Genomic DNA, 25469 nt, shown 5'->3' on the forward strand with positions numbered 1-25469 from the left:
GACTAACAAATGTACTACTAATGAAACTGTTTACCTAAGTGCCACAAAATTATTTGCTGTATTTATCTCTCTTCTAAGCAACTGGAGCTTTTGACTACTTCTTCCTCTCCCCGCCCGCCCGCTTTTTGTTTTTAAACAGCACAGGGCGAAAAGGTCAGCAATGAAAACAGATCCTCCTTTCACTATCGGATTTTTAAGAGCATCTTGGCGGAATCATTCTTTTCCTTTTGCGGGAGCGAGACAGAGGTTGAGGGACCCGCTCGCGCCGCCTTGTGTTGGGCAAGAGTATAGCGCCGGGACGGATCCGTCCCCGCTCTGCCGCGCCTGCCAGGGAGAGAGCGCGGGGACGGATCGGTTCCCGCTCTGAAGCTGGGACGGATCGGTCCCCACTCTGACGCGGGGACGGATCGGTCCCCGCTCTGACGCTGGGACGGATTGGTCCCCGCTCTGCCGCGCCTGCCAGGGAGCAGGGTAAGTATATTCCCCTTGCTCCTATCTTCTTCTTTGGGGGAGGGACTCTGATGGGTAGGTGGACTCTGGCTGTTCTTGCACCTGCGGGAAAAAAGCGTCTCCGCTCATGCTCCAGCTGGCCTTGCGTGGAGCAAGCAGTCTCCCTTCGCGCTGGCGCCATTTTGTTGTGCAGTCGTGTCCGGCTCTCGTGACCCTAAAACGCTGCGTCTGAAGCATTTGGCTTTGCCGCTCCGATCTTACATGTGCATGAAGAGGACGTGATATATGCTCTAGAGGTACGTTATGGGGGGGGGGCGTGAAACAGGAAGAAAGGGCCTGGTAAGGGCTGCGAGAGGACCGAGGTCTTGCTGGCTAGCTGACACCGGCGAGGAGACGTGAATTTCGAGACTCTCCCCGGCGAGGGCGAGTTGTGGGTTAGGCGGCGCCAGGGAGCTCTCCCCGATTTCGGGTTCTCCGGCAAAATATGCCTTTCGCCCTGAATTAAGGTCTTTGGGGGTCCTGCGTGCTTCGGTCGGGCGGCGGAGCTGAGACAGAACTCGCTCCTCCGACTTGGCGCCGACTCGCGTCTCCTTCGCGAAAGCTGTGCGCGCGCAAAGCACTTTGCGCACAGCGCAGCTGCCGACCCTGTGCGTCGAGGCGCGCTGTCCTGCCGGCGAGAAACACTGCTGCCGTTTTGCGTGCCGCCGGTTCGGCCGCAGAAGGGCGACTGGAGCAGGGCGCCTTCCCGGTGGGGTGGGAGCGCCGTGGCCTGGAAGGCTTGGCAGGGCGGCATTCCCTGCCCTGCCCTGGGCGATGTTCTGACGCCATTTCCCCCAAATGGCCGTTGAGACGCGATTTAAACCCAAAGGCGGCGCGTTCTTGTTTCAGCTAGATTCGCATCCTCAGTACTGGAGGGTGAACGTCATTTTAGGCTTTGGAGGACGACAGAAGGCAAGCAAGGTCTCAGGGGACGTGAAAGCCTGAAAAAGCGATGTGTTTGTTAAGAACGAAACAGCTCCGTGCAGGAGAACGTGGCGTGAGGCCAAGAGTCAGCCACTTTCTTCTTCCTGCCACGAGGGTGCTGCACGATCACTGCGTGGTCCATGCGCCGCTAGAGAGGAGAATGGACGCGGTGCCGCGCCCTGCCTTCGTCACTCATCACGGGCTGAAGGGCTGGCGGGCTTCTAGCCTTTCCCGCCGCTTTTCGCTGAAATGGGCGGTGTTCGGATCTTGCATCTGAGCTGTGGACAGTGGGAAGGAAAAAACACGGGGGGGGGGGCTACAAAAAGCAAAGCAGTACCGACCATACTACCGCTGTAGAACAGCACACCGCAGCACCTTGTGGTGCTGTGCCAAAAATTTCCCCCACATTTTTTCAACCATTCTCATTCAATTTGATAGAAAAGAAATGGCTTTCGAAAAGAAATTCAAAGGAAGAGTAATTTTGGAGAAATTGTCATGGGCTGGGTTTGAGGTTCTTCTGCTTGCCTTCCTTACGAGGTGGCTGAGGGGTGTGCATGAGTAATGTCACTGTACAGTAACCTCTGTGGCAGCCTGTAGCCTCCTCAGCTTCCTCTCCTTCAGTCAGAGCCATCATGAGGCAATTTTTTCCAGTTCAGAAAGTGCAGATGTCCTGGGAGGCTACAGAGCAATGGAAAGATGAGTGATAGAGAGAGAAAACACACACAGCACCCTTGGCCACCTTGCAGCGATCAGGGAAGCTTAAAAATCCCGCCAGAAGAAATGCAAAATTCTGCCTCAGAAAAGTGGAAGCCTCAGCACAGTTGATGCTGTTGCTACCTGCAGAAGCAGTGCAATGAACCAAAAACTCTGAGGACAAAAGAAAGAAGCTGTGCTGCAACCCCTGCCAACAGTCAGCCCATTCTGTGAGGAACTGTTGGAGAATTTCTCCTCCCCTAGGAGAAATTTAGTGAAATTGCCCTACCCCCCGCCATTTCTTGGCCCACGAATAGGCTGGAGAATTTTGAGAGGCCCTTTGCGCACCGCTCTAGTCCATTCTACCACTTCAGGACTCTGCCCCCTTCCCTCTGCATTCTGCTGCATGTACAGGCCAGGACTGAATGTGCAACTGCCAGTTTGGGAGTGAGAAGGGCAAGGGAAACTGAACAGGCCTGACCAGCTGCGGCGCTGGAAGTTCCTCCTGTCTGCCTCCGGTAGAGAGAACAAGAGAAATTGTTCTAATGAAAGCAGGCAGATAGGGAGGAAGGGAATGAAAGGAGGCAGAGGAACTAGATCCACGCCAGCCTGCCCAGCGAGGTAGGAACTGAAGTGGATGATTGCCAAAGGGCTGGTTTTTGTGGGTGGCAGATTCTGAAAAGGACAGTGGCTTTTGATGCTAGATTGTGACTACTTCTTTCCCCCCCTGCTGTACTAAAGTTAACTCATTTCAACCCTACCATTACTTTAGATAATTTCAGAGCCTACCAAACACAGGCCATCATGACTACATGTACATAAGAGAAGCTTTCTACCACCTCTATAGCTCCAACGCAAATCAGTTGGTATCCACATACTGTCATCTTGAAGCTGTCCTCCCCCCGCCCCATTTTGTTTAGCCTCTCTGCTTCCAACTGCCTTTAAAATTAGTGTTCTTATTTAAAGCAAGAATCAAGATAGTGTAGTGGTTAGAGTTTCTGACTAGAACTGGGGAGACCCAGTTTGAAATGTTCAGCCAGGAAACTGGCTAAGTGAGGTTCAGTCCAGACATTCAGTGTGCTTTTTGGTTCCGGCTTTTGGTTTGTCCTTTAATCCTGACATGCTCTTTGGTCCCAGCTTTTGGCATGCTTTTCAGTAGGGCTGTGCACTGCTTTGGCCCAAGGCCCAAACCCCGAGTCGAAGCGAGCTGCTTCGGGTCACTTTGAGCCCCTTCCGAGGCAAAGCGGAGGGGGCATGAAGCAACCCAAAGTGGGTCAGGGGCTCTCTGAAGCACTCGGTGTGGTTTGGAGGTTTGGCGCCCCCGGCCCAAGCACGCCAGGTCCTTACCTGAGCCGCCACCATCTCCGACCTCACCGCCGCCGCCCTCGCTACCGCCATCATCGCCACCACCACTGCATCATTGCCGCCGCCCTCGCCACCTCCACTGCCGCCACCAACTCCTGAGGCCTGGACATGGGCGCCAACTCTTCTTGCAGGGAGTCACCCTTTTTAAAATGGCAACATCCACATGTGGGAAGTGGTGAAAAGGCTGAGGGATGGCCTAGCACAGTGGATAGAGCCCCTATGCCGGGAGAGGACGTACATGTTGGCCACTGTGTGCGATCACTGCCTGGAAGATGGCCTTTGTGGGGAGAACTCCCAGATGGGGTGGCAGGAAATACTGGTGGGGCAAGTGAGGGGGGCATGGGCAAAGAGGCTGGGGCAGGTGCCAGAGGAGGCAGGGAGACAGGGCACCATCCCTTCCCCAATATCACTCCCAGCAGGACCACAGGCCAGGAGTTCTGGGCCAAGGCACTGCAAGCAGCGGTTGTGGGGATATTATTATTATTATTATTATTATTATTATTATTATTATTATTGCCTCTTAGCAGGCTTGTTTTGTTTGTCTCTGGTCCAGTTCAACTCAAAACTCAGTCTTCTGCATTTCACTTAGCAAGCGCCATTAGTGGGCTTGTTTTGTTTGTCTCTGGCCCAGTTCAACTCAAAACTCAGGGTTTTCCATGAATATCTCTCCACCAGCCATGTGCCAGCGCCCTTGCCCATGGCTGTCTCTCCGCCTCCTCTGCCAGCCTGCTTGCCAGCCTATTTTCTCATTCTGCCCAAGACAGCCTGAGGTCATCCATTGTGAAGCTGTAGTACTAGGGGAGAGGGGTTATATTATTTTTATTTGGCACAACCTACAGCAGAGTCAATCCTAAAGGAAATCAACCCTGAGTGCTCATTGGAAGGACAGATACTGAAGCTGAAGCTCAAATATTTTGGCCACCTAATGCGAGGAGAAAACTCTCTGGAAAAGACCCTGGTGCTGGGAAAGACTGAAGGCAAAAGGAGAAGGGGACGGCAGAGGATGAGATGGCTAGATAGCATCACACCGATGCAATGAATATGAACTTAAGCACACTCCAGGAGAGAGCGCAGGACAGGAAGGCCTGGCGTGCTATGGTCCATGGGGTCACGAAGAGTCGGACACGACTGAACGACTGAACAACAACAGCAGAGATTAGGGATAGCGACCTCCTCCTAATCACCTCTTAAACTCCTAACTTATCTGATGCCTTTAGTTTATTACCTTTGGTTTGAGTTTCTGAGAACAGCACATCGTGCTCAGCACAAAAACTACTGGGCAAAACTGTCTGGAGTTTGGCAGCTTGAATGAGCCATATTGCCTGCCCGCCTGTTTTCTCAGGTAATGTGTATTCCATTCAGCCAAAGAGAGCCTGTGGTCATCCACTGTGAAGCTGAATAGGAAAGTATTACTAGGGGGAGGGGTTGTTTGCACTTCAGAGAAATGTATAGCAGAGATTAGGGATAGTGTTGTTGTTGTTGTTGTTCAGTCGTTCAGTCGTGTCCGACTCTTCGTGACCCCATGGACCATAGTACGCCAGGCCTTCCTGTCCTGCGCTCTCTCCCGGAGCGTGCTCAAGTTCATATTCATTGCATCTGTGATGCTATCTAGCCATCTCATCCTCTGCCGTCCCCTTCTCCTTTTGCCTTCAGTCTTTCCCAGCATCAGGGTCTTTTCCAGGGAGTTTTCTCTTCGCATTAGGTGGCCAAAATATTTCAGCTTCAGCTTCAGTATCTGTCCTTCCAATGAGCACTCAGGGTTGATTTCCTTTAGGATAGACTGATTTGACCTCCTTGCAGTCCAGGGGACTCGTAAGAGTCTTCTCCAGCACCACAGTTCGAAAGCATCAATTCTTCGGCGCTCAGCCTTCCTTATAGTCCAGCTCTCACAGCCATACATTACTACTGGGAAAACCATAGCTTTGATTAGACGGACCTTTGTCGGCAAGGTGATGTCTCTGCTTCTTACTATGCTGTCTAGGTTTGCCATAGCTTTCCTCCCAAGGAGCAAGCGTCTTTTAATTTCATGGCTACAGTCACCGTCTGCGGTGATCTTGGAGCCCAAGAAAGTAAAATCTGTCACTGCTTCCATTTCTTCCCCTTCTATATGCCAGGAAGTGATGTGGCCAGATGCCATGATCTTAGTTTTTTTAATGTTGAGTTTCAAACCAGCTTTTGCACTCTCCTCTTTCACCCTCAACAAGAGGCTCTTGAGATCCTCTTCGCTTTCTGCCATTAGGGTGGTATCGTCTGCATATCGGAGGTTGTTGATAATTCTCCCAGCAATCTTAATTCCGACCTGTGATTCATCCAACCCGGCATTTCTCATGATGTATTCTGCATATAAGTTAAATAAGCAGGGTGACAATATGCAGCCTTGTCGTACTCCTTTCCCAATATTGAACCAATCGGTTGTTCCATGTCTGGTTCTTACTGTTGCTTCTTGACCCTCGTACAGGTTTCTCAGGAGACAGGTAAGGTGGTCTGGTACTCCCATCACTTTAAGAATTTGCCACAGTTTGTTGTGATCCACACAATCAAAGGCTTTAGCGTAGTCAATGAAGCAGAAATAGACGTTTTTCTGGAATTCTCTTGCTTTCTCCATGATGCAGCGAATGTTGGCGATTTGATCTCTAGTTCCTCTGCCTCTTCGAAACCCTGCTTGTACTTCCGGTAGTTCTCGGTTCGCATACTGCTGAAGCCTAGCTTGTAGGATTTTGAGCATCACCTTGCTGGCATGTGAAATGAGCGCAATTGTGCGGTAGTTTGAACACTCTTTGGCGTTGCCCTTCTTTGGAATTGGAATGTAAACTGACCTTTTCCAGTCTTGTGGCCACTGTTGAGTGTTCCAGATTTGTTGGCATATTGAATGCAGCACTTTAACAGCATCATCTTTTAGGATTTTAAATAGCTCAGCTGGAATACTGTCATCTCCGCTAGCTTTGTTGTTACTAATGCTTCCTAAGGCCCACTTGACTTCACTCTCTAGGATGTCCGGCTCAAGTTCAGTGACCGCACTATCATGGCTATCAGGGACATTCAGATCTTTCCTGTATAGTTCTTCTGTGTATTCTTGCCACCTCTTCTTAATCTCATCTGCTTCTGTTAGGTCCCTGCCTTCTTAGTGACCTCCTCCTAATAACGGCTCAAACACCTGACTGCTCTGATCATCCCTTTATGACCTTCAGTTGGAGTTTCTGCGAACAGCACATTTTATCTGTGTCTAGCACGAAAACTAATGGGCCAAACCATCTGAAATTTGGCAGGTAGGATCACCCCCACCAGGTCCCCAAATTACATGTATCTATCATGAAAACTGAAAAGGTTATGGCTGTTTCTGTTTTCCAATGCAAGTCAAGGGGAAAACATCAAATCTGAATAATTTGGATATCTTGAGTCTCGCTTCGGATCCGAATCTGAAGCAAAGTGGATTGCTGTGTTCCAAAGTGAAGCCGGGCTGCTTCAGAACGTTCAATTGAGCATGCGAAACAAAGTGGGAGGTCCATGCACAGCCCTATTCTGAACCTCCCATTGATGTTGACTATAGAATGACTCTCCATAAGGAGCCAAGCCAGAAGTCAGGAGCAAAGAACTCCCCAAAACCAAAGGACAAACCGAAAGGTGGGACCAAAAAGTAGGGTCACGGGCAGGGGGAGGCATGGCGTTGGGGGATTAACAGGCCAGCTGAGGAGAAGAGGGGCTAGACACCTTACAGCTGTCCCCTCTTCTGGTTCTTCCCCAACCTGATGGTTCCTGGCAGCCTTACCAGTCTGCCCTCGGGTCTGGTGGTGCTGCTGCTGAATGCCAGGTCGGCCCAAAATAAGACCTCCCTCATCCATGATTTGATTGTGGATGAGGGGGCTGACCTGGCATGTATTACTGAGACCTGGGTGGGGGAACTGGGAGGGGTCACTCTCTCCCAGCTGTGCCCTCCTGGGTACTCGGTGCAGCACCAACACCGACTTGAGGGTCGGGGAGGGGGGGTTGCCATGGTCTATAGGAATTCAATCTCCCTCTCCAGGCTTCCTGCTCATTCGAGTGCAGATCTTGAGTGTCTGTACCTTGTGTTGGGTACCCGGGACAGATTAGGGATTCTGTTGGTGTACCGCCCACCCTGCTGCCCATTGGACTCCCTGCCTGAGCTGACTGAGGTGGTCTCGGACTTGGTGTTGAGGACCCCCAGGATGATGGTCCTGGGGGATCTCAACTTCCATGCCGAGGCCGCTGTATCCAGGGCGGCTCAGGACTTCATGGCCGCCATGACGACCATGGGGCTGTCCCAACATGTCATCGGCCCAACGCATATAAAAGGACACATGCTTGATCTGGTTTTCTCGACTAGGAAGGAAGATGGTGATCTGAAAGTGGAGGAATTAACATCTGTCCCTTTGTCATGGTCAGATCACTTCCTGCTGAGGTTTAGACTTCTGGCGGCCTTTCCCCTCTGCAAGGGTGGGGGACCTATTAAAATGGTCCGCCCCCGGAGATTAATGGATTCCGATGGATTCCAGAGGGCTCTGGGGGATTTTCCTGCTGGTATGGCTGGTGCTCCTGTTGAAGCCCAGGTCGCTCTGTGGAATGCAGAGATGACTCGGGCGGTTGACACGATCGCACCCAAGCGCCCTCTCCCTCTGAGCAGAGCCCGGCCAGCTCCTTGGTATACACCTGAGCTGAGGGCAATGAAGCAAGAGGGGAGACGGCTAGAACACAGGTGGAGGAAAACTTGTGCTGAGTCTGACCGAACACAGGTAAGAGCCCACTATTGAGCCTACTCTGTGGTGGTGAGGGTGGCAAAGAGGCAGTTCTTTTCCACCAGCATTGCATCTTCTCAGTGTCGTCCGGCGGAGCTTTTCCGAGTGGTTCGCGGCCTGTTACATTCTGGGCCAGGGAGAGAGACGGTGGAACCCTCGGTAGCACGCTGTGACGAGTTTGCGCGGCACTTTGAGGATAAAGTCGCTCAGATTCGTCATGAATTGGACACCACCATTAATGCAGTTCCATTGGTAGAGGCGTTCAGAGCACCGTCTGGTCCGGTTTTATTGGATGAGTTTCAGTTACTGAGGCCTGAGGATGCGGACAAGGTGCTTGGCCAAGTCCGATCGACCACTTGTGTGCTTGACCCTTGCCCTTCATGGCTTATTAAATCAAACAAGGAGGGGTTGTCCGGCTGGGTCCAGGAGGTTGTAAATTCCTCCTTGAGAGAGGGAGTGGTGCCTGCTGCTTTAAAAGAGGCAGTAATTAGACCTCTCCTGAAAAAGCCTAACCTGGACCCAGAGGATGTTAACAATTATAGGCCAGTGGCCAACATCCCCTTCCTGGGCAAGGTGCTTGAGCGGGTGGTTGTAGGACAGCTCCAGGCACTGTTGAATGAAACGGATTATCTAGATCCATTTCAATCGGGCTTCAGGCCTGGTTTTGGAACGGAAACTGCCTTGGTCGCCCTGTGGGATGACCTCTGCCGGGAGAGGGACAGGGGGAGTGCGACCCTGTTGATTCTCCTGGACCTCTCAGCGGCTTTCGATACCATCGACCATGGTATCCTTCTGGATAGGTTGTCTGGGTTGGGAGTTGGAGGCACTGCACTACAGTGGTTCCGCTCCTACTTGGATGGCCGATTCCAGAAGGTGGTGCTGGGGGATTATTGCTCTGTGCCATGGCAATTGTGCCATGGGGTCCCACAGGGCTCTATTTTATCCCCCATGCTGTTTAACATCTACATGAAACCGCTGGGGGAGGTTATCCGGAGGTGTGGGCTGAGGTGCCATCAATATGCGGATGACACCCAGCTCTACCTCTCTTTCTCATCAAAACCAGGTGAGGCAGTGGCTGTTCTGAACCAGTGCCTGGGCACGGTAATGGACTGGATGAGGGCTAATAAACTGAAACTCAATCCAGACAAGACGGAGGTACTGTTAGTGGGTGGTTCGTCTGCCCGGCTAGGTGATATTCAATCTGTTCTGGAGGGGGTTGCACTCCCCCTAAAGGATCAGGTTCGTAGTTTGGGCGTGCTCTTGGATCCAGAACTGTCACTTGAGGCACAGGTGAACTCAGTGGCACGGAGCACTTTTTATCAGCTTAGGCTGGTATACCAACTACGCCCTTATCTGGACAGAGATAGCCTAGCTACAGTTATCCATGCTCTGATAACTTCTCGTCTGGATTACTGCAATGTGTTATACATGGGGCTGCCTTTGAAAACGGTCCAGAAACTTCAGCTGGTCCAAAATAGGGCAGCAAGATTGTTAACAGGGACTGGCCTGTGAGCTCATATTACGCCAGTACTTTTCCAGCTGCACTGGCTGCCAGTCCATTTCCGGGCCTGATTCAAAGTGCTGGTGTCAACATTCAAAGCCCTTAACGGCTTGGGGCCAGGTTACCTGAAGGATCGCCTCCTCCCATATGTGCCTGCCCGGACCTTAAGATCATCATCAGCGGCCCTTCTCCGTGAGCCCCTGCCAAAGGAAATGAGGCGGGTGGCTACTAGGAGGAGGGCTTTTTCTGCTGTGGCACCCCGGCTCTGGAATGAGCTCCCTAGTGAGGTTCGCCTGGCGCCTACATTGTATTCCTTTCGGCGCCAGGTGAAGACCTTTTCATTTTCCCAGGCATTTTAGCTTTCTAAATTTTTATCTTTGCTGTTTTAAATCTGTATTTTAAACTCCTGTACTGCTGCTAGGTTTTATTGTGGTTGTATTGTTATATTGTGGTTTTAATGTTCTATATATTTTAAATTGTTTTATTGTGTATTGTTTGGTTTTAGTTTTTGTGAACCGCCCAGAGAGCTTTGGCTACTGAGCGGTATAGAAATGAAACAAATAAAATAAAAATAAATAAATAAATAAAATAGGGCTAAAAGCCGGCTCCTTGAAAAATCTGAGTAAGCCACGATTGGCTTCTCCTTCCATTGTCAAGAAGAAACCCCCCAAGGGAAGAACCGGCAGAGACAGAGCCACCACTAACCAACGCTCAACAGGCAGTGTGACTCCATAAGAAGCGTAAAACCAACTGGGTGCAACTTGCAAGAGGCTTGGTCAGCAACCACTGAAACGGCAGGGGAGCGCACATATAATCTTTTCGAGGAAATGAGAGAGAAGGAATACAGAAGAAGGGCCAGTGAGTGTCTGTTGGCTTCTTGTCAACTCCGACAATAGCTAAGAGCATCCGCAGATCAGTGCGCAAAGGCATGGCAGTCTCAGACCTCGTCTTTGATCAGGCAGTGAGGGAGGGAACTGTTGCCACTGACAAGTGATGGATGTGCTTAGAAGCTTGGCAGCAGACTTGCAAGCAGCAGTGCAAGGCCACCAAGGTCAAGCTCGGTGCACGCCGCATCCCTACGTGCCACCACAGCAGTTTCTTCCCCTCCCTTCCCCTCCTGGTCCTCCTCCTCTGCATGAATACGCACCTCGCCCACCTGTCTTTCCAGTGGGGCCTAGAGTGGATCCATTGGTCACCCCACACCGTGGCATGGAAGAAGGCCCTGCAGAGCACCCCTCTGCACCACCGGGAGAGCTGGAGGAAGCAGACCCAGCGCCTCACCAACACCTGCAGAGCAGTCGTCACCAACCATATCCTTTGGCAGAGGCTTGGATGGAACAAGAAGATCAGAATGGAAAAGGGGCCAGTGCTCAGTAACTCGCTTTCTCCCACCACACTAACCCCCACCCCCATCTTCTTTCCTCCATTGCTTAACGCTTCACTTCTTCCCTTTCTGTTTGTACCTTAACAAAGATTAATCCAGAGATGCTGTGGCAGGTGTGTTTTTAGGATGGTTGTAGGCAGCAAAATGCAACATTGCTGTGCCCTAGGCATTTCTTTGGTGTGCAGGGTATCAAATAGGGGTATTTGTGATGGTTCACTTTAATTTCTGGAGCCATGGATGCCTGTGGTACTAGGGGAAGCATAGTCGCTCGCTTAAAGCTTAGGACCACCCACCAGCGCCGGCAGATCCGCTGCCTTAGATGCAAAGGTGTGCTTAGACCTGTTGTGATTTTATTTATTTTATTTTATTTATTAAATTTATTAATCGCCCATCTGGCTGGTCACCCAGCCACTCTGGGCGATGTACAACACACCATAAAACAATTTAAAACAATAAAATTCTACCATAATTTTTTTTTTTAAATACCCTAACCCACCCCAAATGCCTGCCTGAACAACCACGTTTTTAATGCACGACGGAAGCTCATTAAAGAGGGGGCATGACGGAGTTCCCTAGGGAGGGAGTTCCACAGAGTGGGGGCCACCACAGAAAAGGCCCTCTCCCTCGTCCCCACCAGTCTAGCTGTCCTGGCTGATGGGACAGAGAGAAGGCCATCCGAGGCTGATCTTGTTAAGCGGCCTGTCTGGTGTTGCTGGAGGCGCTCCTTAAGATAGGCTGGGCCGGAACCATATAGGGTTTTAAAGGTCAAAACCAACACCTTGAATTTGGCCCGGAAAACAACGGGTAACCTGTGCAACTCCTTCAGCACTGGAGTGATGTGATCTCGCCGGCGGCTGCCTTTAATCAGGCAAGCCTCCGCGTTCTGTACCAGCTGCAGTTTCCAAACCGTCTTCAAGGGTAACCCCACGTAGAGCGCATTACAGTAGTCTAAACGAGAGGAGACCAGGGCATGTGCATGATGGGAGCAGATGGTCGGGAAGGAAGGGGTGCAGCCGCCGTATCAGATGGAGTTGATACAGCGCTGTCCGGCTCACAGCTGACACCTGAGCCTCCATGGACAGCTGGGAGTCCAAAATGACCCTCAGGCTGCGGACCTGGTCTTTCAAGGGTAGCCGTACCCCATTCAACACCAGGTCAGCATCCCCCAGCCTCCTCTTGTCTCCCACCAAAAGTACCTCGGTCTTGTCAGGGTTCAGCTTCAGCTTATTCCTCCCCATCCAGCCACTCACCGTCTCCAAACATTTGGACAGGGATTCTACGGCCAACCTTGGTGAAGATTTGAATGAGAGGTAGAGCTGCGTGTCATCCGCATATTGATGACACTGCACCCCAAACCTCCTGATGATAACCCCCAGCGGCTTCACATAGATGTTAAATAGCATCGGGGAGAGGATGGAACCCTGTGGCACCCCACGAGTAAATGGCCACGGGTCCGAAACCTCCTCTCCCAGTGCTACCCTCTGGTACCTGCCGGAGAGGAAGGACCGGAACCACCGCAATACAGTGTCTCCAATGCCCAACCCCTCCAGGCGGTCCAGGAGGATACCGTGGTCAACGGTATCAAAAGCCGCTGAGAGGTCGAGGAGAACAAGGAAGGAGCATTCACCCCTATCCAGAGCCCTCCTCATATCATCCACCAAGGCGACCAAGGCCGTTTCTGTCCCATGCCCAGGCCTGAAGCCTGACTGAAATGGGTCTAGATAATCAGTTTTTTCCAAGTGTGCCTTCAACTGCACCGCCACCACCTGCTCAATCACCTTGCCCAAAAATGGCAGATTTGAGACTGGGCGAAAGTTGTTCAGAACTTGAGGATCCAAGGAGGGCTTCTTTAAGAGCGGTCTTATCACTGCCTCCTTGAGGGCTGATGGCATCACTCCCTCCTCAAGGGAGGCGTTCACCACCGCCTTGATCCCCTCACCCAGTCTCTCTCTGCAGCTCATAATGAGCCAAGATGGGCAAGGATCAAGTAAGCAGGTGGTCGGCCTTACAGATGAAAGCACCTTGTCCACTTCATCAGGAGGAAGAAGCTGGAACTGATCCCACAAAACCAGTTTGCCACAGGCCGCCTCTTGCTCACTAACTGTATCCACAGTGTGCAGAGTAACACACCTAATCTGATCAATTTTATCTGCAAAGTGCCTTGCCAAAGCCTCACAGGAAGCCTTAGAATGCTCCAGTGGTTCCAGAACCACAGGACCGACCAGGCTCCGGACCACTTGGAACAGCCTCCTGGGACAGCACTCTGCAAACGCGATGGAGGCAGCATAATATTCCTTTTTTGCTGCCTTCACCGCCACGTGATAGGCTGAAGATACAGCTCTAGCCCGTGTCTGATCGTCTTTGGAGCGAGACTTCCGCCACCGACGCTCTAGCCGTCTCACCTCCTGTTTCAGAGCTCGTAACCGCGGATTGAACCATGGTGCAGTCCGAGCCCTGTTCAGGGGGAGAGGGCGTTTCGGAGTCACCCGATCTAATGCCCCAGTGATTGCGGCATTCCAGCCACCCACCAGGGTCTCGACCGAGTGGCCGTTGGCATGCCCCAGAGAATCCCCAAGCGCGTTCAGGAATCCATTTGGATCCATAAGACGCCTGGGGCGGACCATTTTAATGGGTCCTCCACCCCTGCGGAGGGGTTGTGGAACCGAGAAGTCCAACATCACCAGATAGTGATCTGACCATGACAAGGGGGTGGTGGATATACCCCCGATTTCCAGATCACTCCCCGCTTCTCCAGAAACAAACACAAGGTCTAGTGCATGACCGGCTACATGGGTGGGCCCAGTTAGAATATGGTGCAGCTCCCAGGAGGCCATGGTCTCCATGAAGTCCCGAGGTGCTCCTGTGAGGATGGCCTCCGAATGTACGTTGACGTCCCCCAACACCAGTAAGTTAGGGGACTGTACACGCACATCAGAGACCACCTCAAGCACCTCGGCCAGGGAGTCAGTCGTGCAGCGGGGTGGACGGTACACGAGCAGAATTCCCAGACTGCCCTTCGGGCCCAACCTCCAGTACATGCACTCAGCAACCTTGGTCTCCCGGAGAGGGGGTCTGGTGAAGACCAAGGACTCTTGGTAGATAACAGCCACTCCCCCTCCCCGATCCACAGCCCTCGGCTGCTGTGCATACGAAAATCCGGCTGGACACATGGCTGCAAGGGTTGGAGCAGCAGCTTCGGCCAGCCAGGTCTCCGTAATACATGCCAGGTCTGCACCCTCATCCAGGATCATGTCATGGATGAGGGAGGTTTTCTGGGTAACAGACCTGGCATTGCAGAGCAGCAAACGAAGGCCAGAAGATGGGGTCACGCCTCCCCCAGCCATCCTTTGGCTCTGGACAGGCCCGGAGCAGGGGACAGATACTACACATCTCTCCCTTGTTCCCCTTACCTGGCATGGCCTACTCCTAGCGCTCCGCCAGCGCCTGCCGCCCAGCCTCGGTATGTTCTGGCCCCCAACACTCCCCCCACTGCCTCCATCAGGTGGACACATGTCCCCTTGCTCCCGCCTATCAGGCAGGCTACCCACCCCTAAAAACACAACAAAATTCCCCCCAACAAAATAAAACAAACAAACAAAACAATTAAAATCCCCTTAAAAATACCAGGCAGGAGTCCACAGGGAAGGCCTGGTGGCAGCGGCGGCAGCAGCAGGCCCAGTGGCAGCAAGCACACCTCTTCCCCGGTGGTGGTGGTGGTGGTGGTGGTGGCGGCTTCTCCTGCAGGCCCTGGCTCTCCCAGGCCACCTCAGCCAGCCAGCTTATGTAGCCTCTCCAGGGAGGGGCAGGTGGAGCAGCACAGCTGGCTCAGTACCTGGGGGCCTGGTCCTGCAGGGACTGGCGGTCCGCCAGGCAGAAGTCCACAGGGAAGGCCTGGTGGTGGTGGTGGCGGCGGCAGCAGCAGGCCCAGCGGCGGCAGCAGCAGGCCCAGCGGCAGCAAGCACACCTCTTCCCCGGTGGTGGTGGTGGTGGTGGTGGTGGTGGCGGCTTCTCCTGCAGGCCCTGGCTCTCCCAGGTCACCTCAGCCAGCCAGCTTATGTAGCCCCTCCAGGGAGGGGCAGGTGGAGCAGCACAGCTGGCTCGGTACCTGGGGGCCTGGTCCTGCAGGGACTGGCGGTCCACCAGGCAGAAGTCCACAGGGAAGGCCTGGTGGTGGTGGCGGCGGCGGCAGCAGCAGCAGCAGGCCCAGCGGCGGCAGCAGCAGGCCCAGCGGCGGCAGCAGCAGGCCCAGCGGCGGCAAGCACGCCTCTTCCCCGGTGGTGGTGGTGGTGGTGGTGGTGGTGGTGGTGGCGGCTTCTCCTGCAGGCCCTGGCTCTCCCAGGCCACCTCAGCCTGCCAGCTTATGTAGCCTCTCCAGGGAGGGGCAGGTGGAGCAGCACAGCTGGCTCAGTACCTGGGGGCCTGGTCCTGCAGGGACTGGCGGTCCGCCAGGCAGAAGTCCACAGGGAAGGCCTGGTGGTGGTGGTGGCGGCGGCAGCAGCAGGCCCAGCGGCGGCAGCAGCAGGCCCAGCGGCGGCAGCAGCAGGCCCAGCGGCGGCAGCAGCAGGCCCAGCGGTGGCAAGCACGCCTCTTCCCCAGTGGTGGTGGTGGTGGCTTCTCCCGCAGGCCCTGGCTCTCCAGTGATGACTAGGATGCTGTGTTCTGTGTGTGTGTGGCAGGGCGGAGCGGGTGGGTCTTAAATTGCAACCACCGTTCACACGCTCAGAAACATTTATTTCTGTTTGCTCAGTCTCTCTGCCTGTACCTCCCTCTTCGTTCAATGCCCCCCACCCCAATCCAAAGTCTTAACACAATGCTACTTCAACTTTTTGAGACGCAGTACCTACTTCTCTGCAGGACAGATGCCAAATTTGGTTTATGAACCAAGACCTGCCTGCTGCAGCTTATAGGCTGTGCAGGTTGGAGAGCATGGTTTTCAGGCCACAGTAGCCCCCCCCTTTTCCCGGCCGCCTAAGTTTCAATCCTAATAGTGCTGGCTTGCACACACCCTGCGCCTAAGTGACCAAAATAAGTGACTCAGTCCAAAGTGCCCTTTACCCTCTGCTGTTGGCCAGCATGTTCTCGGGCGTGTCGTGTCTGCCACTGCAGGGCCCTTTTATGCTGGGTTGCCGCTCTACATCTGTCTGGGCTTGCTGAGATTGACGATCTGGCTCAGGGTCAGTGTTCCCAGTAAGCAGCTTAGCCTGTCCCATGTGCTCCCATCCTTCCCCGAAACCAGATGGTGAATGTGCCACTCTTCCTTCCTGTTCCATGGGGAAAGAGCTTCAGGGGAGAGTAGCTGCTGCTGCAGCCTCTCAGGCTCTTCCAGCAGTAGGCTGGGAGTGGGACCCAGCTGGGACCTGGCTTGGATGCACATGTGGTAGGAATGCTCCAGGGTCTATGTGTTCGGGTCTCCGAGTTTTGGAATAATCTCAGACATTCTATCTCAGCCTCTTCGCCCTGACCCACTTCTAGCTTTATTATCCATTTATGACAATGTTGGTAGAAAAATAATCCATAAGGTTTTGTTAAACTGCCTGTTAGCAGTGGCCTGTTTCGAAATTACTCAGCACTGGAAGTCAAGTGCAGGTTTTACTTCGAAGGTTGGCTAATGAAGGTTTGGCAGATAGCTCTGCCAGAGCATTTGATGCATCATAGCAGACTTCTTCGAGGACTTAGCAAAAGGGACCGTTCCATTGAAATTTGGTCTCCCTTCTTTGCATGTGTGAATAGAGGTGTTCCTGAATACATGCCCCCGGGAGACCCTTTTGGAGGGATTTAGTTTACTGAATATGTTGACGTCATAGAATATCTTTAAATTCCAAAGCTGAAATTTGATTATTTTCTGTGAGTGTGCATTACATTTATATTTTTATGTGATGAGTTTATATTAAAAGATATTTTTAAAATAATTTTTAAAAGAAAAAAAGATAAACAAAATACTTTTTTATTTAATAAAAAAGTTAGTCTGCAAAAAGCAATAGAAACATCCTCATCGGACATCTCCACCATCTTTTCCATTTAATAGACTACACCTTCCGTTGCTGATGATGTCAATCATTTATAAATAGTTCAGACTCTACTTTTGTGGCAGACTTGAAGCACTTTCGTAGTAAGTAAATGACAAAACGACAGCAAACACAACCAGAATGACAAGGGGAATGGCCAGAGTAATATAGAGGCATTTATCTGAAAGCAAACCAGAAAGTTAAGAGTTTCAGTATTTTAGAGGAATAACAGACAGATGAACTTGTTTATTACATTAAAAAAAAAATTATATCCTGCACCGTCAGCAAATAAGTGCTGATGAATGATGCAACACTCTCATTGGTACAGATCATTTAGGTCTGGTATTTGGCCAGGACTTAAGTGTTGCTTCTGCATTGCATCCAAATTCTGTTCCTAGAATGCCTACACTGTGCCCACAGAATAAACCCCACGATTCAAATACTTTGTATATTTATCCTGCATGATTTTGCAAGGACCCAATGTAACCAAGGCAATTGGTTTGAGATAGGTTAGCTCAGCTCCCCTGCCTACATGCTAAGCTTTCTCATGATTCATGGGGAAGGCATGGAGAAATGCTAATCTTACTGTCATTGCTCATTAGTTATGAAACAGAATTCAGCTTGTTCTTCTACTGCACAGTTTTCTAGTAAATGTCCCTCTATAATTTTGAGGCTTTTGCACAAAATTCCATTTGCGTTCCATTCTTTTAATGGACTGTTTTCCATCTACATCCCCAGCTAGTCAGATTTCTGTATTATCATGTCTTTCATACATCCTGATATTCATATCCTAATATCCCCCGCCCCCCGGGCCACCCACACACACACACCACACAGTGGTGAGTATATCAGGCTAACTTTCAAATCTGGAAGATAGAATTGTCCTCTGGATGCATACAGTTTTATTGCGCCATAGTTGTCTGACGATGCTTCCAGACAAGGCATTTATATTGCATCATCACCATGCCTCATTATGGAACGTTATGGGCGGGAGAGTGTCCAAGCATCATTGTCTTCCATTTATAACCCTCCCCTGTTTTTCCACTACTACTGCAGTCTTTTTTTCTTACTGCACATACTCCTTTAAGAAAGAAAAGATGGAATAGTTGCACAGTGCCTTCTGATTATTAGCACGATGAGTGCTCTGTCTGGAAGCACCCCGAGAGAGCTATGTAATTATGAACAAACAGAAAATGCTAAGTAATCCAAAAGCCTAATTTCACCTGGCCAACACAATGTTTGTCAAATGAGAGTGGCTTATTTTGCATTTCTTTGGATCAGACCAAATGTGAACTACTGGATTTTACAAGCAAGAGAGAGAGCACGCGCGCCATGGCGTCCTTGCGATGAGAAAGCTTTAACTTTCCAGCACCCTTGACATTTTACACTGACAAGCCGTTAAATGTTTTCCACTTCTTGCTTTGCCCTGACATTGGTTGTGATCTCATGTCTTGCTGCTACCTCTAGTTAAAAAAGGCAGAAAAAAAGGGAAATGTGCTCTAAGAAGAATTTTAGGAAAGACCAGATTTCTCCCCGCTCCCTTACCGATACTTACTGTCCTCTCCGTGAGGAGGCACTGTGGATGTCTCAGGGGAGGTTGCATTAGATGTGGGTGCTACAGCTGGAGAAAAAGGAAATTCTGGAAAGCAAAAGGCAGATGTTTGCTCAATATACAAAAGTGTTTTGAACTACTGAAGCATTTGCTGGGCAGGGTAGGTGTTCATTGGAGGAAAAGCCCATGGGGACAGATGGGCAGCACGCAGGAGTGGAGGCTAGGGCACTTGGCATCACAGGCTGTATGTGTGTGCACACCACAGTGGTTTGTTCCGAAGAGCAGCACTTTACTTTTCTGCCCAGGAGTACTGTTAAGTCTTAACAGTTAAGGGATATTATTGCAGTGTGGGGAAAATCTGCCCTCAGGGAGAGTATTTAATTTCTACCTGACCTTTCTGCTCAGAAGGGGTTTGATGATGCATGGGAGCTAGGTCGTAAGTGCATCACGTACTGAAATACCTTTTAAAGCAGCTGTCTGCCTGCAGTGTCTATAGCAAACTGCATCCCTATAAATACATACACAATATCCTGTCTACTGCACCCCTTACACGTCATCCTATGCAAGTGTGATGGAATATGCCTTGCAGTGTGTGAGGTTACAAGCATTTATTGTATTTTGTGGAGGTGATTAGTTTTGTTAATGCTATGAGCTAGCTGTGAGTGCAAAAACGTGTTCTTGGAACTGGGGCAAGTGAGCTTGCCACATGAGAGTTGGTTAGTTCTTTGAAGTGCAAAGCTCTTTCAGGAGGGGATGGACCTTAACAAGGGTGCTTCTGAAGTTAGCTTTAAGCCTGACTCAGCTTGACAAGTTGACAATCGGTGCACATATCTAAGCTAGTTTTCACCAATAGCAGCAAGTGAGATGCCAAATCTGTATCTGGACTGGGCCACTTCAAACTACAGCACCCTGGAATTCCTTGTTCCCATAGACCAGGGATGGGGAACCGTTTTTGACCCAAGGGCCACGTTCCTTCTTGGGAAACAGTCTGGGGGTTGCATGCCAGCAGTGGATGGGGCTGGAGCCAAAAGTGGATAGAGGCAGGGCCACCACACATACTCTCTTTCATACACCCGTGCTTTCTCCTCCGGCTTCCCTCCCCCTCTCGCTCGCCAGACGCCTCCTCTCCTCATCTGTCCACTGAAGTGCATCAGTGGAGACTTGAAAGAAGCCTGCTTCAAGGGTTTCCATGCAGCGCCCATGGATGTCACTGCACCCGCAAGGCCAGGCTGAGGCATCCGCCAACCCCCCTACAGCAGCTAATTCGTGGTGGTGCCCAGGGCATTTTTTCAAAATGCCAACTGTGTTCATGTGGCCCAAAAGGCTGGAGACCTCTCAACCAGTCGCTACCCTGAGGGTGGGAATTTGGGGTTGTCACAGTGCGTGGGGAGGGATTAGCCCTTCTTCCCCAGCAGCACCCCGCAGAAAATGATCCCTGGTAAGGCAATTAGGATTTTTAGAAGCCTCCATTAAAGAGGAAAAGTGGCAAAAGAGAGCCCTGGCCATTGGGTGGTATAAAAATGAAACAAACAAACAAACACTAATGGGAGCTTTAAAAAAAAGCCTAATTGTTTTGCACGGGGGAAGAGAAAGGGGAGGCCAGGGGTAAGATGAGGAGGCATCAGTGCTGGATGTAGCCTGCAAGCCACATGTTCACCATTCCTGCCATAGCCCTATCTCGAGTTTTGTTCATGTCCGAGTGCAGTGATGGAATTTTACAGGAAGGCAGGTATGCTGTGGGGGTGTTCAGACGATCACAGGGGTAGAAGAAGCCATTGTGGCTCCCCCCCCCCACGTGCACTGCATGCACGACCGTGTTTAGCAGAATTACCCATGCTGCAGCATCGTTCAAACCTGGTGCATGGCGCGGATGGCTTTGTACCCATCCTACAATCCCTTCTGCAAGTTGTGAGTTGTAAGGTGGATATGAAGCCACCCCCACCATGCACTGGGACCGGATGACACGGCAACCCACACTGCAGCGTGGGTAATTTTGCAAATTGCGGTCGTGCGTGGGGGTGAGGGGAGAAGCCACTATGGCTTCTTTTACCCCTGTGATCATCTGAACATGGACTATATATGAAACCCGAGCTCATATTGTATCCTGTCCTGAAGCAGCAATATCCTAGAATCTTCCACCACAAGCCTTCTAGAAATGATCCACTATCACACTTGCACCACACTGCTGATGTTCATTAACTACTGGCCTTACTTTAACAAGCAGAGCACTTCACTCCACCTCATGGTGACAAAATGGCAAGACAAGGTCAGAAGAACTGATTGTGAAAGCCTGAGAAGGCTATTACTGTTTTATTCGCATAATCTAGCTGGCATCCTATTCGAGAAGCATCCTTGTAGCCTGTTTGGCTTATGGACATTGACACTCAATACTCATGTTCATGCATTTCTATTGTTTCTCTAGGCTGGGGCGAGCAACGTGTGGCCCTCCAGATGTTTGGACGTATAACTCCCATGATCCCTCACCATTCGCTATGCCAGCTAGGGCTGATGGAAGTTGTAGGCCAAAACATCTGGAGGGCCACAAGTTGCCCACCTCTGCTCATGGCACATGGACACAAGTTGGTCCTCGATTCTGTGCTATGGAGAAGTTAGGAGGGTGCTGGTGTTCCACCAGCCTGAATTACTGTATCAGGGTAGACAACTTGTAATGTTGCACTCAGCCCTTTTCAGTTTTGCTCTGAGTAGGACTTGATAGGATCAGGCAATATACAGACAAACAATCTTTACAGTCTCTGTGGTCAAACATACCCCAAATACACAAGGGAAGAATTTTACTTGGGGAGCCTTTTTCAGAACTTACCAGTAACAGTTACATTTATTTGAATCAAGCACGATCCATTATTGAATAGCTGAATTTCAAAGAGGGCTTCATCTGTCTTTTTTGCATTCCTCACGGTGAAATTGTGGCTAGTCAGAGAAACCCCTGTCTTATTTGTCATCCACTGAAGATTCTCACGATGACCTATAGCAAGTTCTTTTATCGTGCCTTTTGGGTGGTCACGCTGGACTAACAATATCTGCTCTGTTGTATTAAGACTGAGAATGAGTGTCCTACTGCCACCTTCGTGTATTTCCTGATGGTATGTGTGGGGGCATCGTTTTGTTCCTGGAAAAACAAAATATTAATGCTGATGACATCATGAAACTATCAGGGTTAAGGACATGGCAGAAACCTGATTAGAAGTGAACCAGGTGGTCTGCTGCCACTTGCAGAAACTGCAAGTGGTTGCTAATTTGCACTCAAGGAGACAGCATTGTATGACTCAGACCGATAATGGTTTTCGCAGCAGAAAAATATTGTGGAGCTACTGTACAAATGAAGGGCCGCAGTGGCTTAGTGGTTATGACGCTGAACTGCAGACTGGAAGGTCGGCAGGACACAGCAGTCCGAGACCCGAGTGCCGCGTGATGGAGTGAGCTCCCGTCTTCAGTCCCAGCTTCTGCCAACCTAGCAGTTCGAAAGCAAGGAATTGCAAGTAGATAAATAGGTACCGCCTTGGCGGGAAAGGTAGCAGCGTTCCGTGCACCTCGGTGTTCAGTCATGCCGGCCACATGACCATGGAAGCGTCTTTGGACAGCGCTGGCTCTTCAGCTTAGAAACGGGGATGAGCGCCGCACCCTAGAGTCGGACACGACTGGTTGGGGACACCTTTTACTGTACAAATGCCAGGCGTCAGAGAGAGATGTCAAGGATAAACAAAGATTTTTGAGCACAGAATTCTGAATATTATATGTGAGTATTAGAGAAGTCTTGAACAGCCATTCTGTTGCTTCCTCTCTCTTTTTTGGAGGTTAACAGTAACCTTGGACAAAATAAGAACCTATCACCTGTGACAAAGGCTACAATCCTATGCACACTTACTGGCGACTGAGCCCCATTGCATTTAATAGAGCTTACTTCCAAGGAAACATGCACAGAATTGAACTGCTAGTCTACAAGTTACCCAAGTTACTAGCAAAACCTTTAATAAACTTGAATAAATGGTAAATTCTCCCCACCAAGGGATGTAAACAGTGGGGTCCCATTGGTATTGGGACAATCCTTTTCAACGTATTCATAAATGATCTGGAATTAGGAGTGAACAGAGAGGTGGCCAAGTTTGCTGATGACTCCAAATAATGTAGGGTAATGTAGGGTTAAAACAAAAAATGGATTGCCAAGGGCTCCAAAAGGATCTCTTCAGACTAGGAGAATGGGCATCAAATGGCAAATGCAGTTCAGTATAAGCAAGTGTAAAGTGATACGCACACTGGGGCAAAAAATCCCAACTTCTTTTATATGGTGATGGGATCTGAGCTAGGGGTAGAATCATAGAATAGTAGGGTTGGAAGGGGCCTACAAAGCCATCGAGTCCAACCCCCTGCTCAGTGCAGGAATCCAAGTCAGAGCAGATGGTCAGAGCAAGTCCCTGACAGATGGCTGTCCAGCCTCGTCTTGAATGCCTCCAGTGTGGGAGAGCCCACCACCTCCCTAGGGAATTGGTTCCATTGTCGTATTGCTCTAACAGTCAGGAAGGTTTTCCTGATGTTCAGGAAAAACTTCCTGACTGTTAGAGCAATACATCAATGGAACCAATTACCTAGGGAAGTGGTGGGCTCTCCCACACTGGAGGTGTTCAAGACGAGGCGGGACAGCCATCTGCCTCGTCTTGAATGACTGATCAAGAAAGAGATCTTGGGGTTGTGGTGGACAGCTCAATGAAAATGTCAACCCAATGTGCAGCTGCTGTGAAAGAGGCAAATTTCATGTTAGGCATAACTGGAAAAGGAACGGAAAAAAGATCGTAGTCCCCTTAATACAGATCTATGTTGTGACCACAGTTAGAATACTGCGTACAGTTCTGGTCACTGCACCTAAAAAAGGATACTGTAGAGCTGGAAAAAGTGCAGAAAAGGGCAAGTAAAATGACCAAGGGGCTGGAGCAACTCCCCTGTGAGGAAAGGTTACAATACCCGGGACTGTTTATTTTAGAGAAAAGGTGAGTGAGGGGAGACATGACAGAGGTGTACAAAATTATGCATGGTGTGGAGAAAATGGAGAGGGAGACATTTTTCTCCTTCTCTCATAATACTAGATTCCAGGGCCATCGCATGAAGTTGATTGGTGGGAGATTTAGGACAGACAGAAAAAAGTACCTTTTCACACAGCATGTACTCTCGAACTATTGAATTTGTTACCATAAGATATAGTGAAGGCCACATGTACTGTATGGCTTTAAAAGGGTATAGACACATTCATGAAGGAGAAGGCTATTCATGCGACTAGTCCTGATTAGAGATGTGAAAGCCCGGGGAAAACGGAAGCATTCAAGAAAACACATTTTTTCTTTTGACTTCCGGTCGGTGCCATGTCGCCCTGGCAAGTGTCCTGTGGAGGCTCTGCAGGTCGCCCCCTCAAACAGCTTTTAAAAGGTTGAAAACCTTTTTTTATCTTCCCCTGGAACTAAAAGGGGAAGCTAGAGTATCATCTGGATAAGATCTTGGAAGAACAACTCCTTTTGCAAAGCAGCAGAAGGGCTGGCCTCTAAGGTTAGTTTTCCGGACGGTCATCTACCCAAAGTTGTTATGAAACTCCTCCGTAGTGAGGAGAATTCAGGGCTGACAAGCACCAATTTTAGTTAATATTTATGAAATGAAAATACCAACAATATCTGAGGACCTGCAAAATCTGTTTAAATGACTGTGTGTTTGCCATTATCCCTACTTGCTTTGCTTATGAAAGAGGAGGATGGCAGCATTAAGGGGAAGGAAGAAAGCTGCAGGATCACTGCTGACCCCCCCCCCCCAACACCTCCCTTGGGAAAGGTTTCTAGAAATGCTGGAAATGTAGAGGAGTTGTTGGCTTTGATAAAAACTTTGTCTTCTCAATTAGCAGAACAGGCTCAGAGGCTGGATACAATCCAAGATTTCATTACTACCCTTCAAGGGACTGTGGATTTAATTAATAGATCTCTGCAAAAGACGGAATTGAAGGTTAATGCCCTCCAGGACCAGGTGACTGCTATGCATGCCTCTCATAATATCCTGTGTGCTAGAATTTCCCAACTGGAGGCACATTCACATAGAGCAAACCTGCGTATTCTTGGTATCAAAGATCTGCCTGCTGATATAAGCCTGTTTAAATTCCTGGATAAATTCCTGCATGAGCTAGTTGCTCTGCTATCTGATTATTTACTTGATATTGAGCAAGCATACCGTGTTCCAGGTTCAATTCGTGGCACCAAAGGGACTGCCTATACTGTTCAATTTGCAAGAGTCTCTACAAAAAATCATATTCCGTGCCTGGCAAGAGAAATGAAAGAACTTGGGGGGGGGGCAACAAAGGATAAAGTTACGTTATTTCCAGATTACACTAAAGAAATCGCTGATAAAAGAAGGCAATTCACCAAGGCGAGAAATCAGGCAAGACAAATGAATTTGCCATATCATATCAAGCACCCTGCTATATTTTGCATTCTTTTCAAAGGACAGATGAAAAAGTTTTTAAATCATAAAACGGTGGAAGCTTGGCTAGCTGGTATACAAAGTAAAGCACAGAAGACTTCTTTCCCACCCTCACGAGCTGGGAATATTTCAGTGATTATTGCTTCTCGGATCTGTTTGGGCTACAAGGGCCAGGCCGTATGCCAGTGCAGAGGATTGGTTACATATATTTATTGTTGTTTTTTAACTTCCTCTTTTGACATGATATATAAAATTCTTGTTTGTGTGTATAGCTATGTACACAATCATATCTATATCAAGAAATGATACTATCTAAAATATAGATAGTATAAAATATATT

General features: G+C 50.0%; 1 long non-coding RNA gene across 1 annotated transcript in view; it reads left to right on the forward strand.

The window, feature by feature from the left end:
* Positions 1 to 479: 479 nt before the first annotated feature.
* Positions 480 to 25469, forward strand: part of LOC146355301 (uncharacterized) — a 36060-nt gene continuing 11070 nt past the window's right edge. Inside the window, exon 1 of the long non-coding RNA XR_014787147.1 lies at positions 480 to 746. This is a non-coding gene — a long non-coding RNA (uncharacterized LOC146355301). The remainder of the gene's footprint in view (positions 747 to 25469) is intronic.

Source organism: Heloderma suspectum, chromosome 2 (assembly GCF_057233095.1).
Source record: "Heloderma suspectum isolate Gila_16-S chromosome 2, 16-S_ref, whole genome shotgun sequence".
NCBI lineage: Eukaryota > Metazoa > Chordata > Lepidosauria > Squamata > Helodermatidae > Heloderma > Heloderma suspectum.